The 21,638-nt window shown below is 32.8% G+C and overlaps 1 protein-coding gene and 1 long non-coding RNA gene across 3 annotated transcripts in view; one reads left to right on the top strand and one right to left on the bottom strand.

Annotated features, from left to right (window-relative positions):
• The window catches only part of LOC125056763 (cardioacceleratory peptide receptor-like), a 56,390-nt gene extending 39,599 nt beyond the window's left edge, over nucleotides 1-16,791 (bottom strand). Inside the window, exon 1 of the mRNA XM_047660043.1 lies at nucleotides 16,670-16,791. The gene's annotated coding sequence lies outside the window, so the exon portion shown is untranslated. The remainder of the gene's footprint in view (nucleotides 1-16,669) is intronic.
• Nucleotides 1,786-3,026, top strand: LOC125056764. 2 transcript variants are annotated; one of them, XR_007118110.1, is made up of 3 exons: nucleotides 1,786-2,198; nucleotides 2,566-2,802; nucleotides 2,890-3,026. It is a non-coding gene; the product is annotated as an uncharacterized LOC125056764 (long non-coding RNA). The 2 variants fall into 2 exon arrangements; XR_007118109.1 differs by having other exon boundaries at nucleotides 1,788-2,496.
• Nucleotides 16,792-21,638: the final 4,847 nt, after the last annotated feature.

Genomic DNA, 21,638 nt, shown 5'->3' with positions numbered 1-21,638 from the left:
TATCCCTTAGGGACAAGATACAAACTCCTTCATAGCTACGCTACGGTGGCTTACACAAATTTCCACTCTAGATTATAATACAAGTTGCGATAAAGGTCATTTTTGTGTCAACTAAAATAAGCTTAATCTATATATATGGCTGTGGGCGGTATTCAAGAATTGACGTAATGAAGTAAGAAAAGTTTTCTTTTACAAATAAATCAAGTATGAAGCATTATTGCTACTTGATATACGCCGTCGATGTTAGGCGATGTCTTCATTCTTCTTATGAACATTAATTAATTAGCGGCGCATATACTCCATAGAGTCCTTTCGCCATTTCATTAAATTCCTACATAATTGCTATTTATGTATTTACGGTGTAAATTCGCGGATGTTTGGACCCATACGACTTCTTCGATACAAAGAGTCCCCTTGAGAGTTGTGTGCTGCGATATGGAAGTTGCATGGATCTGGTTATCGCTGCGCTTTCTTAAGTTCTCATGTTATTTTACACGTGTATATCCTTTCTATAACATATTTTCATAAGTATCTGATTGTCTTTATTTTAAAATGTGTGATGTTTGAGAGCAAAAGTTAAACATACGAACATACATTGGTCACACGCCTAGCACGGCTTATACTTATATTGAGAAAAAAATCAGTGGCGCTACAACCTCTTTAGGTCTTGGCCTAAGATTGCTGAATCTGTTGCATGATCATTTTTAAATCTAATAGGCAATCTGACACACGCCGTCGACTTTTTGGGTCTAAGACATGTCGGTTTCCTCACGATGTTTTCCTTCACCGTTCGAGCAAATTTTAAATGCCCACATTGATAGAAAGTCCATTGCTGCACTGGGATCGAACCTACGACCTCGAGTATGAGAGTCGCACGCTGAAGCCACTAGGCCAATACTGCTCATACTTATATTGAGAGGCAAAGTAAATTTAAAGAACCCTTCTGAAATAGAATGCGAGCTAAGATAGAAGAAAAAAATAGCAAATGAAATAAGGTAACTTTTCTATTCCGATCGGGACGCGCACGTAGAGGCCTCTTATCCGAGCAATGTAATTTAATATGACCTGAAAATTTGTCACAGAATTGTTTTTGTTCCAGCAAACTCAAAACCTATATATGCTAGCTATACATACAAAGTGAGTTTCCTGATAAGAGAAAGATATGAATAATAATAGTTCAGTGGCGCTGCAATAATTTATGAGCCTTAGATAGCAACTGATTGGTAATATTTTTTCATAGACAAGTAGGTGATCAATTTTTATGCGTAACATAGGTCGATAATTCTCAGCCAGAGTTCAACTTGCGACCCCAATGTTGAGAATCGCATACAGAATTGCTTTACTTATAAACAGCTAACAAATAAAACATCACTTAGGTGATTTATGGTATTTGCTTTGGAGCGGTACAGCGAAGAGCAATTTAGTAATAATACAACCACCGGTTTCAGAGCAAGGTGCTTCGCGACATTGTTAATGCATCATAGTATTTTTAAAATAAAAGTATCCACAAGAATCTTAATGTGGATACAATCTTAAATACGCTGAAACGGTTTGCCTTAGCTTACTTAAACAAGTGACATAATAGTAGGAGAGGTGGCACCAATTTTTGGGCAGGTATTTGAGGCAAGCTGAAAACTTGTCACATACCTCTCCTATTATATTCCAACACGGAATTGCAGACCTGGCTGGTGAGTAGCGGGGCTAAATCAACCCCTACATTTTTGAAAATATTAATTTTTTTTTCCCAAAAATATATTTGAGGCAATACGAAATTTATATATGTTGCAGTGTAATACTTTATAAATACGAAAAAAAATAAGCCAGACAATTTAATCGGGGCTTTAACATTACCAGACGCGTGCAAATATTTTTTCAAAAAATTATAAGAAATGTTTTTGAGGCAGCTTGAAATTTTAATGGAGTGTTATTTATAACTATAAAATAAAATTTCCAAAAAGACAGATCATTTCGGTAGGGCTTTCTACCTGCCAGGCGATCAAACAAATAATGGATGGGTACGGGCCTGTACTACTATAGACAAGCTGTAGTGTGAGAGAGAGCGCATATCGACAGCTGTCTTCGTTCTGGCTTGCCGCGTTACTATTGGCTCTAGTGAGGCCACGTGACTTACAATAACCCATGAGGTTTTTAGTTAGAATTTCGGAGTCGTTACTTTCAGTCGTATTATTCTACTAATGGTATTATTACACTATTGAAAACTCAAATAATTAGAAAATGTCTAGTGAAAAGTTAGTTTGTGTTATTTGTAAAAAAAAATGATGCTAAAGTGATTGCTTTTGTGGAGAAAACTCTCAAAAAAAGTCAGGAGGTGTTAAATATCCGTAAACATCATAGGTTAAAATATAATCATATTGTTTTGCCAGTGATTCCTAACCTTTCAGATGGTTACAAGTTGTTATAAGAATTTTATAGCTTTGATGAAAAAATATAGTGAAAATACTGTGATTGAATCCAATATTTATACTCTTACAAAAGGTATTGTATTAATTTAATTATTTTTCAAGCATTACATACTGATAAATAAAATTAAGCATTTAAGTACAGCTCTTCTTTCTTCTGAATTAAAACAACATCTTTTAAGAACGCAATATATAACAAGCATTTGGAGAAATGCATATTTACGATTCCCCAGTTCTTTGACACCTAATAGAAACGGATGGACACTTAATGAGGATACGCTAGATTTTCACTGGTTTGACGGAGAGTGTATGCCGCAATTAGTATTCGACGCTGTTGTTCACGAGGAAAATAAAAATAACGATGATGAAAATCATACTACAGGTGAGAATAAATGGTTTATTTTTAATAACTGCTGCATTCAAATTTCTGTGATTAATTAAAAAAATAAATATCTATTTCTTTTCGCAGATGATGAAGAGGTTGCCGAATCTGATACAGATGAATCCGAAGATTCAAGTAGTTCTGATGAAGATTCTGATCCACAGACGAAAAATGATAATTTATCTGACGTGAAACGAATTTAATTTATTTCTAATTTTTTTTATACATAAATAATTGAAACACTGAAGAAATATTATATTTTTATAAATCTAGTTTTGCGATTTTGTATTTTAATCATTGGTTTTTTTTATACGTAACCCTTATTAATTTTAAGATGAAAAAGGTTTTAAATTTCCGTATAAATTTTGACTTGCAATAATGTCAGGGAAACAATTTTTAGTTTTGAATGTAGGGGCAACAGTATGAATTCTGTACTGATTTTTTTTTTAATTCTCTTCAAAAAATAAATATTTTTACGGAAATATCAAATATTTAACAATTCATTACGTTTAAATTCGTATTAAAATTGGCAAAATGGCTAATTTTTTAAGATAAAAAAGAAATCACAAAAATATCTCCCTTTAACGTCCATAAATCAATACAATCACTTTTATGCAAAATGTATTTAGTACAAATTCAGAAAATTTTATATTTTTTTACTCCCAAATTCTAACTAGAAACCTCATGGGTTATTGTAAGTCACGTGGCCTCGCTAGAGCCAATAGTAACGCGGCAAGCAAGAACGAAGACAGCTGTCGATATGCGCTCTCTCTCACACTACAGCTTGTCTATAGTAGTACAGGCCCGTACCCATCCATTATTTGTTTGATCGCCTGGCAGGTAGAAAGCCCTACCGAAATGATCTGTCTTTTTGGGAATTTTATTTTATAGTTATAAATAACACTCCATTAAAATTTCAAGCTGCCTCAAAAACATTTTTTATAATTTTTTGAAAAAATATTTGCACGCGTCTGGTAATGTTAAAGCCCCGATTAAATTGTCTGGCTTATTTTTTTTCGTATTTATTAAGTATTACACTGCAACATATATAAATTGCGTATTGCCTCAAATATATTTTTGGGAAAAAAAAATTAATATTTTCAAAAATGTAGGGGTTGATTTAGCCCCGCTACTCACCAGCCAGGTCTGCAATTCCGTGTTGGAATATAATAGGAGAGGTATGTGACAAGTTTTCAGCTTGCCTCAAATACCTGCCCAAAAATTGGTGCCAGCTCTCGGACCATAACCATGTGAATACTGAGTCAATCCAACTTCTTGATATAACAGGAACTAGGAACTAACCTAAAGACGTGAATCTTATATTCACGTCTTTAGGTTAGTTCCTCATGTGCGGTATCTCGGACACACGTATGTATCAAAATATTATAGAACACTAAGACTGTTAATGAACATTACCTTAGTTTAAGCTATTCACTAGTATTGTAGAAAATTAAGTCAACATAATATCACTAATTAGCCATAATAATTGTTTAGGCCTGATTGTATTTCATGTAAAGTCGCACTCTCTTTTGTGAACTTTATTGTTGGGAAAAAAACTAACACTTTTCTGTGACAGTCACAATTTGCGGCTTTAAACCAATTAATTTAAAAGCACATAATTAGAGGTTTATTATTATTACATATTACTTTTGCTGTATAGTTAAGTAATAGTTTCACATAGTTTAGTGAATTATTCTAAACAAAAATATGTATATTTCGAAATAAAAGTCTGATAAGTCTCACGATGTAAGATAAATCTCTGGGCTAGCTCGATCTACGTATTTTGTTAAAGTAATCAGACAAAAGGAATTTTACGGTCAGGGAAAAATTCAATTTGTCGCCTCCATAACTTAGACTGTAGGTGAACCGCAAGAACTTTGCGCTAATATTTTATTAAAGAAAAGATTTAAGTTGTCTCGTTCGCGCAGTTATATAATATTATACTTTTCATTAACGCGACTGTTAAATCAAATTAAGTTACTGTTTTGATTTGAATACTATATGTGGTTTTTATTTATCGCGTTGTTCGATCGTTACGCTATGTTATATTTTACATAGTATTTTAATGTTTAAACAACTAAGTAATAATAGAAATAATTAAAAAAAATAAAATTAAAATCAAAATCAAAACAAATTTAAAATGTTTGGTCCTTGTGGCTGTGTATTTAACGCTGGCAGCATTTCCTCGCTGTATTACGATACTTTTTCGTTCAGCCAGGAAAGTGCCAGCTCTGGGGTCACCGGTACTATCTACTAGGTGCCATCTTAAATCTTTAACAAGCGCCTGTGCACATGAACCCCACGGCCCAAGAGTCTCTACTCCAATGGGAACAAAATCGAAGTTGGAACTTTATTTCTCTTTACAAAAATAATGTATTTTATTTACATGAGACTTAATATGTATATACGAACGAGACCGTCGCCATTAGACGTCCCAATTTTAGTCTACTCTCATTCTGATATGTATCTTTAATGCCCTTTTGAATTGGTTAAACGCGCTAATATTACTAATTTTAGACGGTAATTGATTAAATAATTATTTTTATTTTATATAGGCTTTAGTCATTCTCGACAAATGGATAACACAATTGTTTTAATTCTAGCCGGTATTTCCTGAGCGTGCTTCGAAACAAGGAAACAGGTTATTAATTATTTTATTTATTTAATAGGTATGTAAGTTCCAGTTAAATGTAAACTATTTCAAACTCAAACTCAAAGATATGTACATAATGTACTGTGGTGCTTATATACGTACATTATTTACCTAATTTGTTTTAGTGCTTTTCAGCAATCTTGGCATATTTCGACCTCATATGTAATCTTTGTCTTGTCAGTAGAAATTTGATATACACACTTCCTGATACATTTGCGTCACTCAATCTTATGTTTGTTTGGCCAAGGTCGGCGAAGGTTAGCCAATATACATGTAACATGTAAATCTAAATAGATTTGATTGCAATCATTGTAAAGTTTTAGCGAGGTTTTGTAGTGAAGGTAATAGATTCATGTTTATGCCCATTAAAAAATTTAATAAAGTTTATTTCAATGTTTAGTACGAATAGCAAATATATTTTAAATGCGTTTTTTTTAATAGTCATACTTTACATGAGATGTTAATCTCATCCTACCTCGACTGTTTCGCATCTTATCGGCATTTGATAAAATATGTAATTGTACAATAGAATTGAAATGATATGTACCTATTTACTTGTCGGGATACGGACAGTTACTATAGTAGTAGTAACATCAATCATTTCTTTACTGACATGTCATAAGTGTACATTATGTTACCTATGTGATTAAATGATTTTTCACTTTTACTTTTACCTTTCACAGTCCGTTTCACAAGGCATTTTCTTTTGCGAACTGTAGAATCGACTTCCGGTGGGGGACTTCCTTTAGAGATATGAACTCCAACTATTCAAAATTCGAGTGTACTCCTCCCTCAAAGGCCGGCAACGCACCCATTAAAACTGGGTGTCTGTGGGCTGCGATGACTGCCTGTTTTGGGCTTCCCGTAGGCTCGTATATAAAAAAATTGTATGCAACAACTTTTGTGTGTGTTTAGACGTTTTGATATGGATCTGAAGACGAGTGTGTCAAACCACTTTAGCTGCACGAAATTTAATTTTCTGTTTTAGCAATGATTTTGACTTCGCATTTTAATTTCACCTTAGAAAAATAAAGCTAAATATCGCAATGAAATACAGGAAACAGTATGTCCTAACAAATGATAAACAAAATAAGGACGCGTCATCAGTTCCTGTCAAACGCAGCAAAGGCTTCAATTTGTTCCAATAAAACGATTCAATGAACCGATTTACACTGAAAGCCTAGATTACGACCGACAAAGTATAATTGGGGTCAATAGCCTTTAAGGAACTGGAGTTCTGATTATTTTCTCTATGGTTTTATTTATTGCACATGATTATATCGATAGGAAAAAATATCTAGACAGGTAACCCTAAAGCGACAAGTATTCAAATCATAAATTTCATTTAGAAGGATTATTATATTCAAGATCAATTAAAATATGTATTAGAATGCAAATAAAAAACACTACTAAAAAGAAACATTTGTTTTAGATTTTACTTCAATTATTTTTGATAAAGCTGGCATGTCGAGTTTAATTTGCACGTTTGATAATATATCATACATAAATGTATTTATGGATCTAATAGGCTACTAAAATAACAAAAATGATTATTTTTTATCGAAAAATAGTTCAAGAACGTTTATAATGATTTATTATTCTGATTTTACAGAACGCGTGCGGTGGGGTTTTTATTACTGCTATGTAAACAATGTTATGGTCCAATCAATTTTATTTATAGATGAATGACCACGTGGTTCTTACGTAAGACATAAAGATTGTAGTCTGAATAGGCGGGCACCTTGCCTGATTCATTTTATCAACTAAAGTGTAGAAAGTGTTAACATTGGTCCATCTGGCAGTCACTAGTGGCTTGAGCATCGCCTCTCAACGCTGAGGTTGCATATTCGAATCACGGGCGTGCACCAATGGAATTCTACATAATAAACACAATTAACATCACTAAGGGTCTGTTTCACAATGTATGGATAAAGTACCAAATAGCTATGCAACACATAAATTATTTGGAAGATAAATTGTGATATTTGACATTCATCGGACTCATAACTTATGATGGACTTTATGTGACGAATATCGCTATCTGACAGTCGTGAAACGCAACAATAGTGTTTATCCTACCAATAAGTATTAAATAGCTAATTTGGAACTTATGTAGAACTTATCCGTACATTGTGAAACAGACCCTAAAGGTAAAGTAACACATACGAAGGAAACCGCCGTGAAAACACAGGGCTCATCTAGGTGCTACTTAAGAAAAATAATGAAACAGATAGAAAGATCTGAGGCCCAGACCTAAGACTTAAAGGCAAAGAAGTACTGCTCGCATTAGATGCCTAGTCATCCAGCTGGTATTTCTCACGAGTTGAGAAGATGGCGTGTTTGACCCCTAGCTGTAGAAGTACCGCGACTATTGACAATCGTTGCCCATAATTTAAGTAAATATTGCATACAATAAATAGCGATTCTTTATTTAAATTCTGTAACTTAATCAAATGATACGAGCTCTGTTAGGTTATGCTTAGAATCTTTATCTTCAAAATTTGATAAATTTTATTAACACAAATTGCACAAATGCAGAAATATAACACAATTGACATAATTAAATGAAACTAATGGAACAAAACAAAACAATTAAAACTATGTAAACAGTGATCAGGACAATATTAAAAAAAGGACACATGAAAAAGAAAAAAAACACATGAATCACGACAATTTTAGATCAGTTAGTACGAAAGGTAGGGAAATGATGTGCGCCGTAAATTGTGTATTTCCATTCATTTTTAATTTAAACAAATAACTAACAATGGAAAGTATATATTTCTAAACTCAAACTAATGCCATACAAAAGAAGATATCATCCGAATGAGGTCTAATATAACCAACCCTCTATTAAGAGATCTGTGACCTCGACAAACAAACTTATTACATGCGGTGGCGTATCTACAACTTCAAAAACATGTTAATGCAATTTCTTTGGAACAAACTTAAATTAAAAATGTACATCTATGTGACACAATGGAAGTTTGAAATGAAATAGTTTTAATGTCTTAAAGACGTAATGTCGAAATAATGCGTGATTATTAGTGCATTTACATGCTGGTAAAGAATGTAACATGCGTCAGGCATTGACTACAAGTCGAGTTGACATATAGTAGTGTTGGCCTAGCTACAGCGTGCGACTCTCTTCCTTGAGGTCGTAGGTTCGAAACCGGGCTGTGCACCAATGGACAGTCTGTCTAAGTGCGCATTTAACACTCGCTCGTATGGTGAGGGAATTTTTTTTTATGAAATATCAGTCAAACGGGTAGAAACCTGATGTTAAGTGATACCGCCACCCATGGACACTCACATTGCCAGAAGGCTCGCAAGTGCGTTGCCGCCCTTTCAAGAATTTGTACGCTCTTTTCTTGAAGGATACTAAGCCGAATTGGTTCGGAAATACTTCAGTGGACAGCTGGTTCCACATGGCGTGTGTCAGGCACAGAAGATTTTACTTGCATATTAATAAAAAACAAATGATCGCGAAACAAATACAGAAATCTGAGGCCCAGTACAAAAAGTTGTAGCGCCATTGTTTTTTTGTCAGGCATTGTAGTAAATATTGGTTGCCAAGGAGTGCATCTGTACATATGACAGCTTCATAAATATAAACTAGTTCTGAAGCTGAAAAGCACTGGAAACATCGTGATTCATAAATAATGTAAATTCGCTATATATGTATTTAAATAGACATAATAATAAACCAAAGACAATATCTTTTAGCCTCTTAGTAAATCGCATTTTTTCAATTATATTATCGACATGTGAACCTTGAACTTGCATTTAATACATAAAAATCAACACTTAATCAGTGGCGCGGCAGTTAATTTATGTGTTAATTAACAGGAATTACAGCGACGAACCGAAGTTTCATTAACTTTGACCTTAACTATTTATTATAGCCATTGTCATATGTATCGAACAAGTATATTAAACTAGCTCTGAACTGTGTTTTTTTCTTTTTAATGGTAAAAAAGGCACCATTACCTTCATCACACATCTTTTAGAATGGTGATGAATATGCCTCTGCTTTATCTCGATGGTATACTGCTTTTTGTGTAACGTGTCGAAAGGATCCCCCCTTCGTGCGCCGATGGTTTTCCGGCGCAGCACGTGTTTTCCTTTTTTTACACTTTCGTGTACAAAATTATAGTTGATGAACAACACCCTTGATGTTCAGTTCAATAATTCGTTCAGGAAGCTGATGGGGTTCCCACGCTACTTCAGTGCGTCTACGATGTTAAGTTGTGGACTGTTTTTCCGTCACTGGAGGCAATAGCGGGAAGGCTGGATTGCCCTTACATGGGTAATTGCAATGGACTGCATGTACCCTATGCATTTTTATGATTAAATACTCTCTAACCTAACCTACTAATATAATATTTAGGACAAAACTGTGACTAACACAATAATAACCAAATGGACTTATGATTGTCTAATTTAGTGAATAAATTATTATTATTATAGTAGCTGACCCGGTCAACGGTGTTTTGCTGTGTATATTATTTCTAGGAAAAATTTAGTTCAATAAAAATAACTATCTACTATACTTAAAAATTAGGGGTTGATCGTATAAGGGTGAAAATTAAGGGTTGTATGTATTTTTGTATGCTGTTATAGAAATAAAAATAAAATTTTGGGGTGCACACACTCACTTAGGGGTTTGAAAGATAGATAGTAGCCGATTCTCAGACTTACTGAATATGCAATAAAAAAATCATAAAAATCGGACGAGCCGTTTCGGAGGAGTATGGGAACGAACATTGTGACACGAGAATTTTATATATTAGATGTAAAGCTGTCCTCAATAAATGGATATGTTAACGTAAAATTGTAAACACCGTTAGATTGTAATCTATCTCGCGAGATTACAAACTGTCGAAAGATTGTGAACCTCAGCGTACTGCTTACAATTTAACGTATTATTATTCGGTAGATTCTACTACACTAACTTAGTTATCATTCAAACTTCTTTGGTCAATTACAGATTAATTTTACTTCCCAACAATTTCTTATAACTATCGAATAATAATACGTTAATTTGTAAGCAGTTCGTTGAGGTTCACAATCTTTCGACAGTTTACAATCTCGCGAGATAGATTACAATCTAACGGTTTTTACAATTTTACGGTGACAGATACACTATTTGGTCAGTTGAAGATCTCTCACAGCTTTATCTCATTCACTTTCTATATTTCTTTAATACGAATATATCCCTGAAAATAAGGGACGCAAGAAAAAAAATTAATTATAATTTTCTATTTAAATGGACACATACTTATATATGAAGATTAAGACTGTTTTATCATAAAACGTGGACCTGAGGAATTGTGAACTTTATACCCGTACATAGAATGTGATCCTCTAATACTCACTTATTTAAAGTTGATATGTTTTCCTGCTCCCCTAATGCTTTCAAGCGCCTCTTAAAATCGTTGTTGTAATTGTTTTGTCTCTTGTGTAAGTACTATAAATTTCTGTTTACATTTCAGCGCGCAGTGTTGGCCTAGTGGCTTCTAGTAACTTAACTAATGTTAGACACAACTCGTGTTTTATATAAAAAATAACTTATTAAAAGTTTTTCAGTATTAAATGATAAATGATTTATTTTCTTTAAGTAGGTTTGTACAAACACTTTTACACGTCAAGCATATTTTTTTTTAAACTAGATGAGTTCGACGTTTCCTATCTGACTACTCTGAGAAGAAACGCCGAAACAAACTCAGAGGTCTCAGTCTCTTTTAAGGTCCAGACATAATCTTGGTCAGATCATGTGAAGACCATGTAGATTGCAGTCTGAAATGGTCTTTTGAGGAAAGAACCACACAGATTGAGTGGACCTGTCAAGTCAGTGTACGCATTTGTCAGTAATCGTGCATATCGAGCTATAATTACCAATCTGGGTTTCAATATAAAAGCTAAATATTTTGAAAATGGAATAATTAATCACTTGCCATGCGAACCGTTATCTATAAAGTGACCATTTATTCTTTGACTCAAAACGGGACATTGGTTTAATTTAGGTCAAATAACATGTAGTCAATGAAATTTTTTTTAAAGTTATTTATTTGGAAAAAGTTACGAATCACAAAATATAGGTACCCAAAATGTTTAGTTATCAGAAGAACAAATTTGTTTAAATATAGCTATATTTCAAATAAGAATGAAACTTTTGGCACTTTTTTTATATTCCGTTGCTTAAATTTTTGTGCGCTTTCTGAAAACGGGACAATTTTGCGTTCCACAGCTCATTTCGGGGAAACCGGGACTCGTAATTGGAAAAAGAGACAGTCCCGTTCAAAACGGGACGTCTGGTCACGTTAGTTTTATATAAAGTTATTATCTTCGCGTTGAAATCACGTCAGCTTTTAAATTATTTTATCAAAGTTCTTATCAATGCAGGCAAAGGATGGATTCTGCTGTAAATAGATTGTGTTATCATAGCAAAATATATTTAATACAATCATTTTATGTTTCCTTTAATTCTATTTTAGGAATTCATATTTATATCATTAATTATTATAGTTTAGTTCTCCGTACAATATAAGTGCGTGCTCCTATTATGCCATCCCAACTATGTAGGTGTATCGTGTTGTACATACATTGTGTAAAATAACATAGTTGCCAAAAATAGTGGTGGAGACATGTCGGTGTAGATCGGTTTAAAATGGTGGAGGTATTTATTAATAAATGGTATCGTTTATAAATTACCTATTTGATTTATATAAAATACTATTAAATCGGTTAGAAGTCTATACAATGAATACTTAAATTCACCGTCTAACTCTTCAACTTGACAATAATGTATTAATATAGTTTAAAATGTTAAGCGAATTCTGGAGTATTTAATTTTGCGGACTTAATCTGAAGGAACTGTTTAGTTATTTTTCTTAAGATTTTGATGTGACAAAAAATCGATGAACGCCGGCTGCACGCACGAAAAAGCATGGATGATTGTCCCGTTACGCTCATTGTCCCGTTACACTCATTGTACGTTTGCGCCGAATCTATCTCTCTTTAACTCGATTGGCCTAAGCATCCATACAAAATAGTGATAATTCAATAAAAAATATTAAATTTTATTCAAAAAAGTATGCACTCATTTCATCAATTTTTTGTTATGACGTTAAACTAACGTCCGTAAACCGACTTTACAGACAACCTTTTTTATTGTGCAATAACATTAATTATGTTCTTTATCGACCCTTAAACCTTAATAATACGTTTACGAAAAGATTCTATATCCCTTGATTGTAATTAATTAATTGATTAGTAAATAAAAGGAAATAGGGAAGGATAAGATTGAAGGTCGCTGTCAAGGGCAGAAACTTATAAATGACCTTGAATTATACGTAATTTTCCACTGAGTTACATCTGATCCGAAATATATAGAGAATAATGACGTTGGTCAGTTAGTCTAGGAGCTAGTTATACTTTTATTTACTCTTAAAGGCCGGCAACACACTAGTAAGTCCATCGGCGATGCAAGTGTTTATGGCCTACGTTAAGAACTTATTTTACTTTATTCAAAGTGAGAGTAGCTCCAGTCCCACAAAAACAATACAATACAATGAGTTGTGAAAAAAAATGTTTTATTTATGCTTAAAGGTACACTCAGGGACCAAACTTTTTAAATTTGTATTTTTCAATTATTATTATTACTATGTAGTTTAAGAATATGTACTGTATATTTGTGTTTTAAAGTAAACAATCAAATATTTTTTTAGTTTCTCAACGAGTGGTAATATACAAACTCATTAGATTTATTAATAATTCAGGTCGATATTTATAAGCTATTAAAATATATAAGCTATTCGTAACGAATAACACTATAGAAATAAAAATAGAATTATGCTTTTCTATTGTAACTGTTAGGCAATAATAATATTATACCAATATGTAAATAATGTTATGGATTGTTTTTATTAATAATATAAAAGTTCCATATGAAAATGGTCTTCAGCTCTTACACTACATGTATGTCAAATCGATTCCATGACCTTTCTTTGATTTATACTTTCAGCGCCGACAGGATCTTGATGGAAGAAATCAACGAAATTCGAAACAATATTTTCTGTTCTGTATTGATTGAACCTTTAGAATTACCGTAATTTCGTTAATTATTGAATTAAGGGTTAAATAAATCCATTTCAATATAATAATGACTGTAACTTAGTGAGTTTCTCTATAAAAATAATGCCAAAAGTAATAGGATACTTCACTGGTCGTGTCCTCATGTAGGGACGGCTCTTTTCATATTTTAGTTTGTACGTCAATTTGTATGTTGTATCGTGTGTTTGTTCTTTATCATAATTTTGTGGTCATTATATTATTAATTTGATAATTTATTTCAATTCATAGCATACTTAAAAATATTTTAACCACAAAAATTATCTAATCTTCGTGTTAATTATATTGATTATTTGAATTAATTTTCCTATATTACATTTGTTACATTGATATTTTTTTATGTCTGGTTGACGCTACGCTAACACCGCAGAACAAAATATATATACATAAATATAGAAATTATGTTGTCATAAAAAATATCAAATAAATAGTGAAAAATTAAAAAATAAACCTGATTAATGCTGTACTAGTATAGTGTAGGTATTTTTTTTGTTCACACGAAAAGCTATGGGTTTATCGATTTATACAAAGTATGTATGACAATGTCGGCATAAACATAAACGGCAGACAACTGAACCACCACTAAGATTCGCAGACGATTTAGTGATCATTTCAGATAACGCAAAGACGCTTCAAACTATGCTGCAACAGCTGACAGAAGCAAGCAAGATAGTTGGGCTTTCTATGAACAAATCTAAAACGAAAATAATGACAAATAGAGAAACTATTATGATACAAATAGGAGGAGATGCTATCGAATATGTAGATCACTACGTATATTTAGGGCAAATAATATCATTTCATGACCAAATGGATCTTGAGATAGAAAGAAGAGTGTCTAGCGCCTGGGAGAGATTTTGGTCACTCAAGGAAGTACTTAAAAGTAAAGACTTCCCAATAGTAGCTAAGAAAAAGGTGTTCAATCTATGTATCCTACCATGTGTTACATACGGCTGCGAGACTTGGGCTTTATCTCAGAAACATCTTCTAAAGTTGAGAACATGCCAAAGAGGAATGGAAAGAAGCATGGTGGGTGTAACACTGAGACATCGAAAAAGAGCAGAAGAGATCAGATCAACGACCAAAGTAGAAGACATTATAAAGAAAATAAGGCAGTTGAAATGGCGCTGGACTGGGCACATGACGAGAGATAGCAGGTTGAAATGGCCAAAAATAATTACAGAATGGCAACCACGTGATGGAAAAAGGAAAAGAGGAAGACCGAGCAAGAGATGGGCAGACGATATTAAGATAATAGGAGGCACAACTTGGACAAGAAGAGCTAATAACAGAAAAGAATGGAAACAGCTGGAAGAGGGCTACGTGTCACAGGACACGCTGATTACCAAAAACGGGTCATATGATGTATTAGATCAAGTTTTATTTATGTGTTAGAATTAAGTGTTTTTTTATGTAACTTAAATAATTGTTATAACATTGTACTGGGTGTCAGCAATAAAGGCTAATCAATCAATGTATGACAATAAGTTTTATTTATTACATGTTTAAAAACATCAAAAATGCCATGAATTTTCTAAATAGGTGCAAGCGGTTCCACCCCCATGTGTCAGACCCCCACATGTCCACTTTCTCCCATATACCACCGTTTCCCTAATCTGGTCTATTCATCTTCTAAATTTTTTTTAATCACATTAGTTGCCTAGGAGCAATCGCTCGAAAACGATATGGCCGATTATTTTTTTATAAAAATACTAATTTATTCCAGATAATTGATCCAGAACTTATTACGAGTAAATGGGTTAGTAAAAATTCAGTCTTAGGTTAGTATTGGTAAATTTTCTATTTACCCCAATATTTTTTTTATAGAACAGGGGGCAAACGGGCAGGAGTCTCACCTGATGTCAAGTGATACCGCCGCCCATGGACACTCTCAATACCAGAGCGCTCGCGAGTGCGTTGCTGGCATTTAACAAAATTATAGCATCCGTGACGTCTTAAGGTATAAAGCAACAAGCTCAAGGCACCTATTGGTCGAAGAGTCCTTAAGGACTTTAAGGTACGAGCATAAATAGGGACCCCATTGTTTCATGCCAGTGTTATATTTAAAACAAATATCGGAAAAGATTTCCTATTTCAAATTTTATATTTATGTGAAAATCCTTATTTAACCCTATAAAAGTTTAAATTAATTGCAGAAACAAATGAGTACTATGTAGTGATCAACCGTTACTGACGAGCAATGTGAAAATTTATTTGATTATGTTTGACCACTTTATTATATACAATCAAAGCACAATGTATGAAATATACGTATATAAAACTTTCCTTTGTAGGAATAAATATATGTGTAGCACTGACTTTGGTTTCAATTCCATCTAATTCCAGTAACGACACTATAAAGCTCTGCGTACACCCAAGATTTCAAAACTCCGAACAAAAGTTAATCAAAACATCGAACGAAAAACTAAAATGAAAATATTTTTCAACCATAATTTCAGATATTGCAAGTAAATATGATATTATAAAGAAGCTTTTTCTATGACTGTATATATGTATGTTCGAGAAGTGTTACTATGTAAATGAGTGTACAACGTGTCATTCCAAGTGACACAAAATCGTCTAACGCAACATTAATTAAAAGTATGACACGTTTTAGAATAAAATGTTTTTCCTCTCGATATTATTTAATTATTTAATAAATTTTGATATTTTTGACATAATTTGGTCTTAAACAAATAATTGTTTGCATCTAACAGTTAACTTAAGTTTACATTTTAATACAGAGACAAATCATTCACAATGAGAAGTTAGGAATTTAAATACATGCGATTAAGAATTTTCAGTTGTTCGTTATAATTTTTCATACGATTGTAAAATATTTTATATAATAAATGAATTAAGCACATTACTGTTTATTTCTTATTAATATCATATAATATATCATAAAACATCCACATCTGACTAAGCCAATACAATAGTCCAACATGCAATTAGAATTCCTTAAAATTAAAAAGGAAATATATATAAAATAATAAATGTGTATGGTAATAACGAAATTTTTACACTACTTTATCGCAAATTAAATTAGACAATGCATTTAAAAGTAAATTTAATTAAACTTACCTAATAAGAAAAAAATACACTATACTAAAGTCATATCAATTACACACAAAGTTCAAACACAAAAGCTCTCAAGTCGATATAACTTCGTGAGACCGCAGAGCTACGGACGTGCGTGCGACAAGACGCTACAAAACTCAATGCGCGCGAAAGCTCCGTCTATACAATTGCTATATTGTACTTACAACTAGGTCTATATTTATTGTATTATTATATTGTAATAAATCACTACTTTATAATATTTTTTGCATGAGTCATAGTTTAAAAGAAGACTAATGAATAAATTCCGTAGATAAAGGAGATTTATGTAAAAACATTGAGAATTTAATCTTGCGATACAGTTCACGCTCAGTTATTTGTAGGTTATTCAATGTAGTTTAGATTTTGAAGCTGGACTTTGACTGGTAAAACTTAATTTATTAAAGTAAGTTTAAGGTATGTGTATACGTATATACGTATACACATACCTTAAACTTACTTATCTATCATACATATGTATGATATAGGTATGTATTTACATTTTATTTCATAATAATAAAGTTTTTACCATGAAAGTGCTATCATAGCTTTCATAGCATGCTACATAAAATGGATAATAGAATCAATAATAATCAATAGCCATTGATAATGGCAATATTTTAATTCTTTTTCCTGTCAGTAAAGTAAGTAAATTACTTAATAATAATAATAAAGTTAATTAAAAAAATATTAATTTAGTTATCAGGCACTTGCCTAATAGATTGACAAATGAGCATCAAACAGATACAGAAAACTGAGGCCCAGATGTAAAGATGCTACCGATTTATTTTTAATGTCGTTTGCATTGTACCATATAATTTTATTCATTAACAGTTCATACGCGATTCCTAAATTCTAAGTATACATAATTTTAATCAGTACATACGCGATTCCTAAAGTCTAAGGGAATGCCATAGTAATGAACATACAATTAAAATGTGACTTCAAAGTTATAACTTGAACCCTTTGATGAATGTTATATCGTTCTTTATTGGTAATAAAAAATATTATAATTAAACGAGTCCAAGGCTTTTTGACAATCCATATAATAATTAAGACTTACGGACCGATTCAGGTATTATTTTCAGATTAAAACACTAGTTTATGAAAATATCTTAAGAATAAAATTGATTTCGTCGGACATTCGTCATCTATTGATTGTTGCCAAGTTATGACTATTATTATGATACGTTTTTTATATGAATTTAAAATGAACATAAGAATATTAGATTTTGGAGTCAGAAAAGCACCGAAAACTTTATTTTGTTGCTTGATTTAATTCTTCACAGATAGTTAACTCTATAATGTTAATTACCTAAAAAGTTACTGGTTGCTTTAATTAAAGTTCATAACAACCTTTTTGTATGTATATCGATACTGAAACGATTACAAGACGAATTTAGATATATTTTGTATATTTATAACATGATCCTCCACTGTAAGCATTCATATATTCCTCAATATTAGTTTAGAATTATTATTAGACTATTGTTGAGGAAAAATTTCAAACAATCATGAACAACGAAAACTAAGGATTCTAACGGAATTTACGTCATATCACAAACTTGCCAAGTTCGTAGCGAAGTTGGACGAAATATCGCCAACTGAGATCGTTTAGAAGTTTAAAAGTCACTATATTACCCGGAATTTTGTAATAAAAATTAAATGTTTTGTCACAAACAGTTAAAGTTTGCGATCCCTATTAATAATAAAGGTCGTTGCACTTTCGGATGTATGTACATACTAGATTATACATCTTTATGCGACTTGTAAGTAGAAACATTTCTATGTCTGTTTTACTGAAAGATGCCGGTTTCCAACGCTATCGGACGAGCATCAGTGATGATGAGTAATGTTTCTTTATGTGTGTTACACTTCCTCGTACCTTGAAGAAAAACTGACAGCGTGTCAGGCACAGAAGGATGATACTACTTGCATATCAAGTAAAGAAATATCAATAAACACTTACAGAAATTTGAGGCACAGGTTGTACCGTCATTGATTTTTGATGTGAAACATCTATAACCGCATGTTAAACCGATTTCTACCGTGGCGACACGTCGCCACGCTATATATAGTTATATATATATACAGTCTATGTGCAGTAGTGTGTACGGTGTGTGTATTTCGAAGTCACTGATTAAACGAATTAAGTAGTCACGATATAAAATAAATTCGTAAATGATTGTATTTAATGAAAATAAATGTTTATTCAGTAAATAGTCATCGTTATCTGGAAAAAAATCGTAATATTTTATTTTATCATTATGACATATTTAGTTCCTATCACGATCTGTTCTTTTCTGCTTTTCATATTACTTTTACAAAATAATGTAAATTTTTCACATCTGCCAGGCGTCCCGTGACGGCTCATATTTTTTTATAGTTAATAACAACTAAAGTAAAACTAACAGTCAAATATGAAACATTTATGTCAATTTTGTTTAAAAATAAGTTATGTTTCTTTTTTCCAACGCCGTAAATATTTGATTGCCATTAATTCTTCTAAACTTACTGCTTGATCTTGCGTGTAGTTTACATACGATATGCCTAAACTGGAGTGATTGATGAACCGAAAAAGGAAGCTTTCATAATTAAGACGAAGCAGGTCTTGATCATGTGTTATTAAAATACGCAGCCAAAGGATTAACATAAAATGTAAATAATGTGTTTGATAAGTTTATGTTTAATGAAAATAATAATTAAAACCCTTTGAAGCTATCTCTAAATGTGTGTACAACCATAATTTTCTATTGTCTTACAGGGTTTTATAGATCGCGGTTAAACGTGTAATTGAGTAATATTCTTCAAAATGCGCTTCTCAACTCAATTTTGAACATTTTATCATCTAGTAAACGATCGTTTTATTGAACATAAACATTTCGAATTTCTGTTGGATTTTTACAGTTAAATATTGATGTTATATATGACACGTCTTTCAATACAACGTATAAAAAAATGTAAAAATTAATGTCTAATACAGATCTACGTTACGGTCTTATGTATTGTAACAGAAACTGTGTACATATATATATTTTAATTTTCTTCTATAGGGTATTTCAACAAGAAGTTTGTTTTTCAATTGTGGCAACACCGAGAACGTGATAGTTTTGACATTTAGTTTTTGGCGGTATTCGTAGCAGGTGCTTTGGCAATTATTACAATGAATTCAATTTCGCTCGAAAATCGCATTAAAATAATTCAAATCCACTATAAAAATGGTGGTTCTGTTAAAGTTACATTTCGTAAAATTCGTGATATTTTCGGCCAGCATAATCGTCCTTCTGAGACCGCTGTTAAGAATTTGGTCGCGAAATTTGAGTCGACAGGCTCGGTACAAAATGTGCCAACACCAACACGTGTTCGACCGGGTCGTTCAACAGAAAACATCGCCGCCGTGAGCCACAGTGTTGAAGAAGATCAAAATTTGTCAATTTCACGACGTTCTCAACAATTGGGGTTATCCAAAAGCACAACATGGCGAATTTTGCGAAAGGATTTGGCTTTGAAGCCTTACAAAATTCAACTGGTGCAGGAATTAAAGCTGATCGACCATTCAAATCGCCGCAGATTCGCTCAGTTCATTCAGGAACAACCTGCTGGTTTTTCTGAAAAAATCATTTTTTCAGACGAAGCCCATTTTCATTTGTCAGGGTACGTCAACAAGCAAAATTGTCGCATTTGGGCTTCTGAAAATCCTAAAGCAATTATTGAGAAGGCTTTGCATACTCAACGTGTTACTGTGTGGTGCACTATGTGGTCTGGAGGCGTGATTGGGCCGTTTTTTTTCGAAGATGAGGCTCGAAATGCGGTAACAGTCAATGGATCACGGTATCGCGAGATGTTAACCACTAAATTTTGGCCTATTATTGATGACATGGATATCACTGAAATGTGGTTTCAACAGGACGGTGCCACATGTCACACAGCCAATGAAACGATCAATTTATTGCAAACCAAATTTCCTGAGCGCATAATTTCGCGAAATTCAGCTGTTAAGTGGCCAGTCAGATCGTGTGATTTAACACCACTGGATTATTTTTTGTGGGGCTATGTTAAAGACAGAGTCTATACGGAGCCAATCGAATCGATTGCAGCCTTAAAACTCAAAATCCGTGATGTCATTAACGAAATAGACCCTCCATTTTGCCAAAAAGTGATTAAAAATTTTGATGAAAGAATCAACATCTGTCAGCGTGGTCGTGGTGGACATTTGCCAGATATCATTTTTCATTCATAATTGCCAAACTTTTCTCTTTGTAATACAATAAAAATTTTATTCATTTTCCTCTAAATTCTTTGTTTTATTTTGTTTTAGAAAACAAAGTTCTTGTTGAAAAACCCTTTATATCTATGTGCTAATTATTTTGCAAGAACCCTTCCGCAACTGAAGACCTCTTCTTAGGATCTCCAGGTATCTTCGTGAATTGGATGAGTTGCATCCAGCTCGACCCAGCTGTTTTAGTAATGTTATTATTATTATTAAAGCTTTAATAATCCATACAACAATTGGTTAGTTTACATTCCTTAGAAATTAGTATTAGTAAAGTTAGTATGAGTTTTAAACAAAATTAAGTAAGATTTATTTTTAATTTTTTAGTTGTCTAGTTTTTGTATGGCCCCTTTTAGGGTAAAAGCCTCCTCCATATTTAGTAATGTTATCCGCTCTTTTTTTTCGTATTTTGATGTTCATACGTGTACATGAATAAATGATTTTTGACTCTTGACTTTCTCGTGAGCGGTCTTCCTCTGTTTCATTTCCCAATAGGGCCTCCCCACCGGGTCGCCCTTATGGTCCGTCGATCATCAGATAGTCTTGCTACATGCCCTGCCCATCTCCATTTAAGCTTTAGAGTATATTTTAGGGCATCAGTAGCTTTGGTAACGAGTCTTATTTTATTCATTTTTCTAATCCATGCTCCGTTCTATGCCCCTATGAAAAGTTCTGATTTTT

The sequence above is a fragment of the Pieris napi genome, chromosome 15 (assembly GCF_905475465.1).
Source record: "Pieris napi chromosome 15, ilPieNapi1.2, whole genome shotgun sequence".
NCBI classification, from domain to species: Eukaryota; Metazoa; Arthropoda; class Insecta; order Lepidoptera; family Pieridae; genus Pieris; species Pieris napi.
This window is presented reverse-complemented; position numbering and strand designations above follow the sequence as displayed.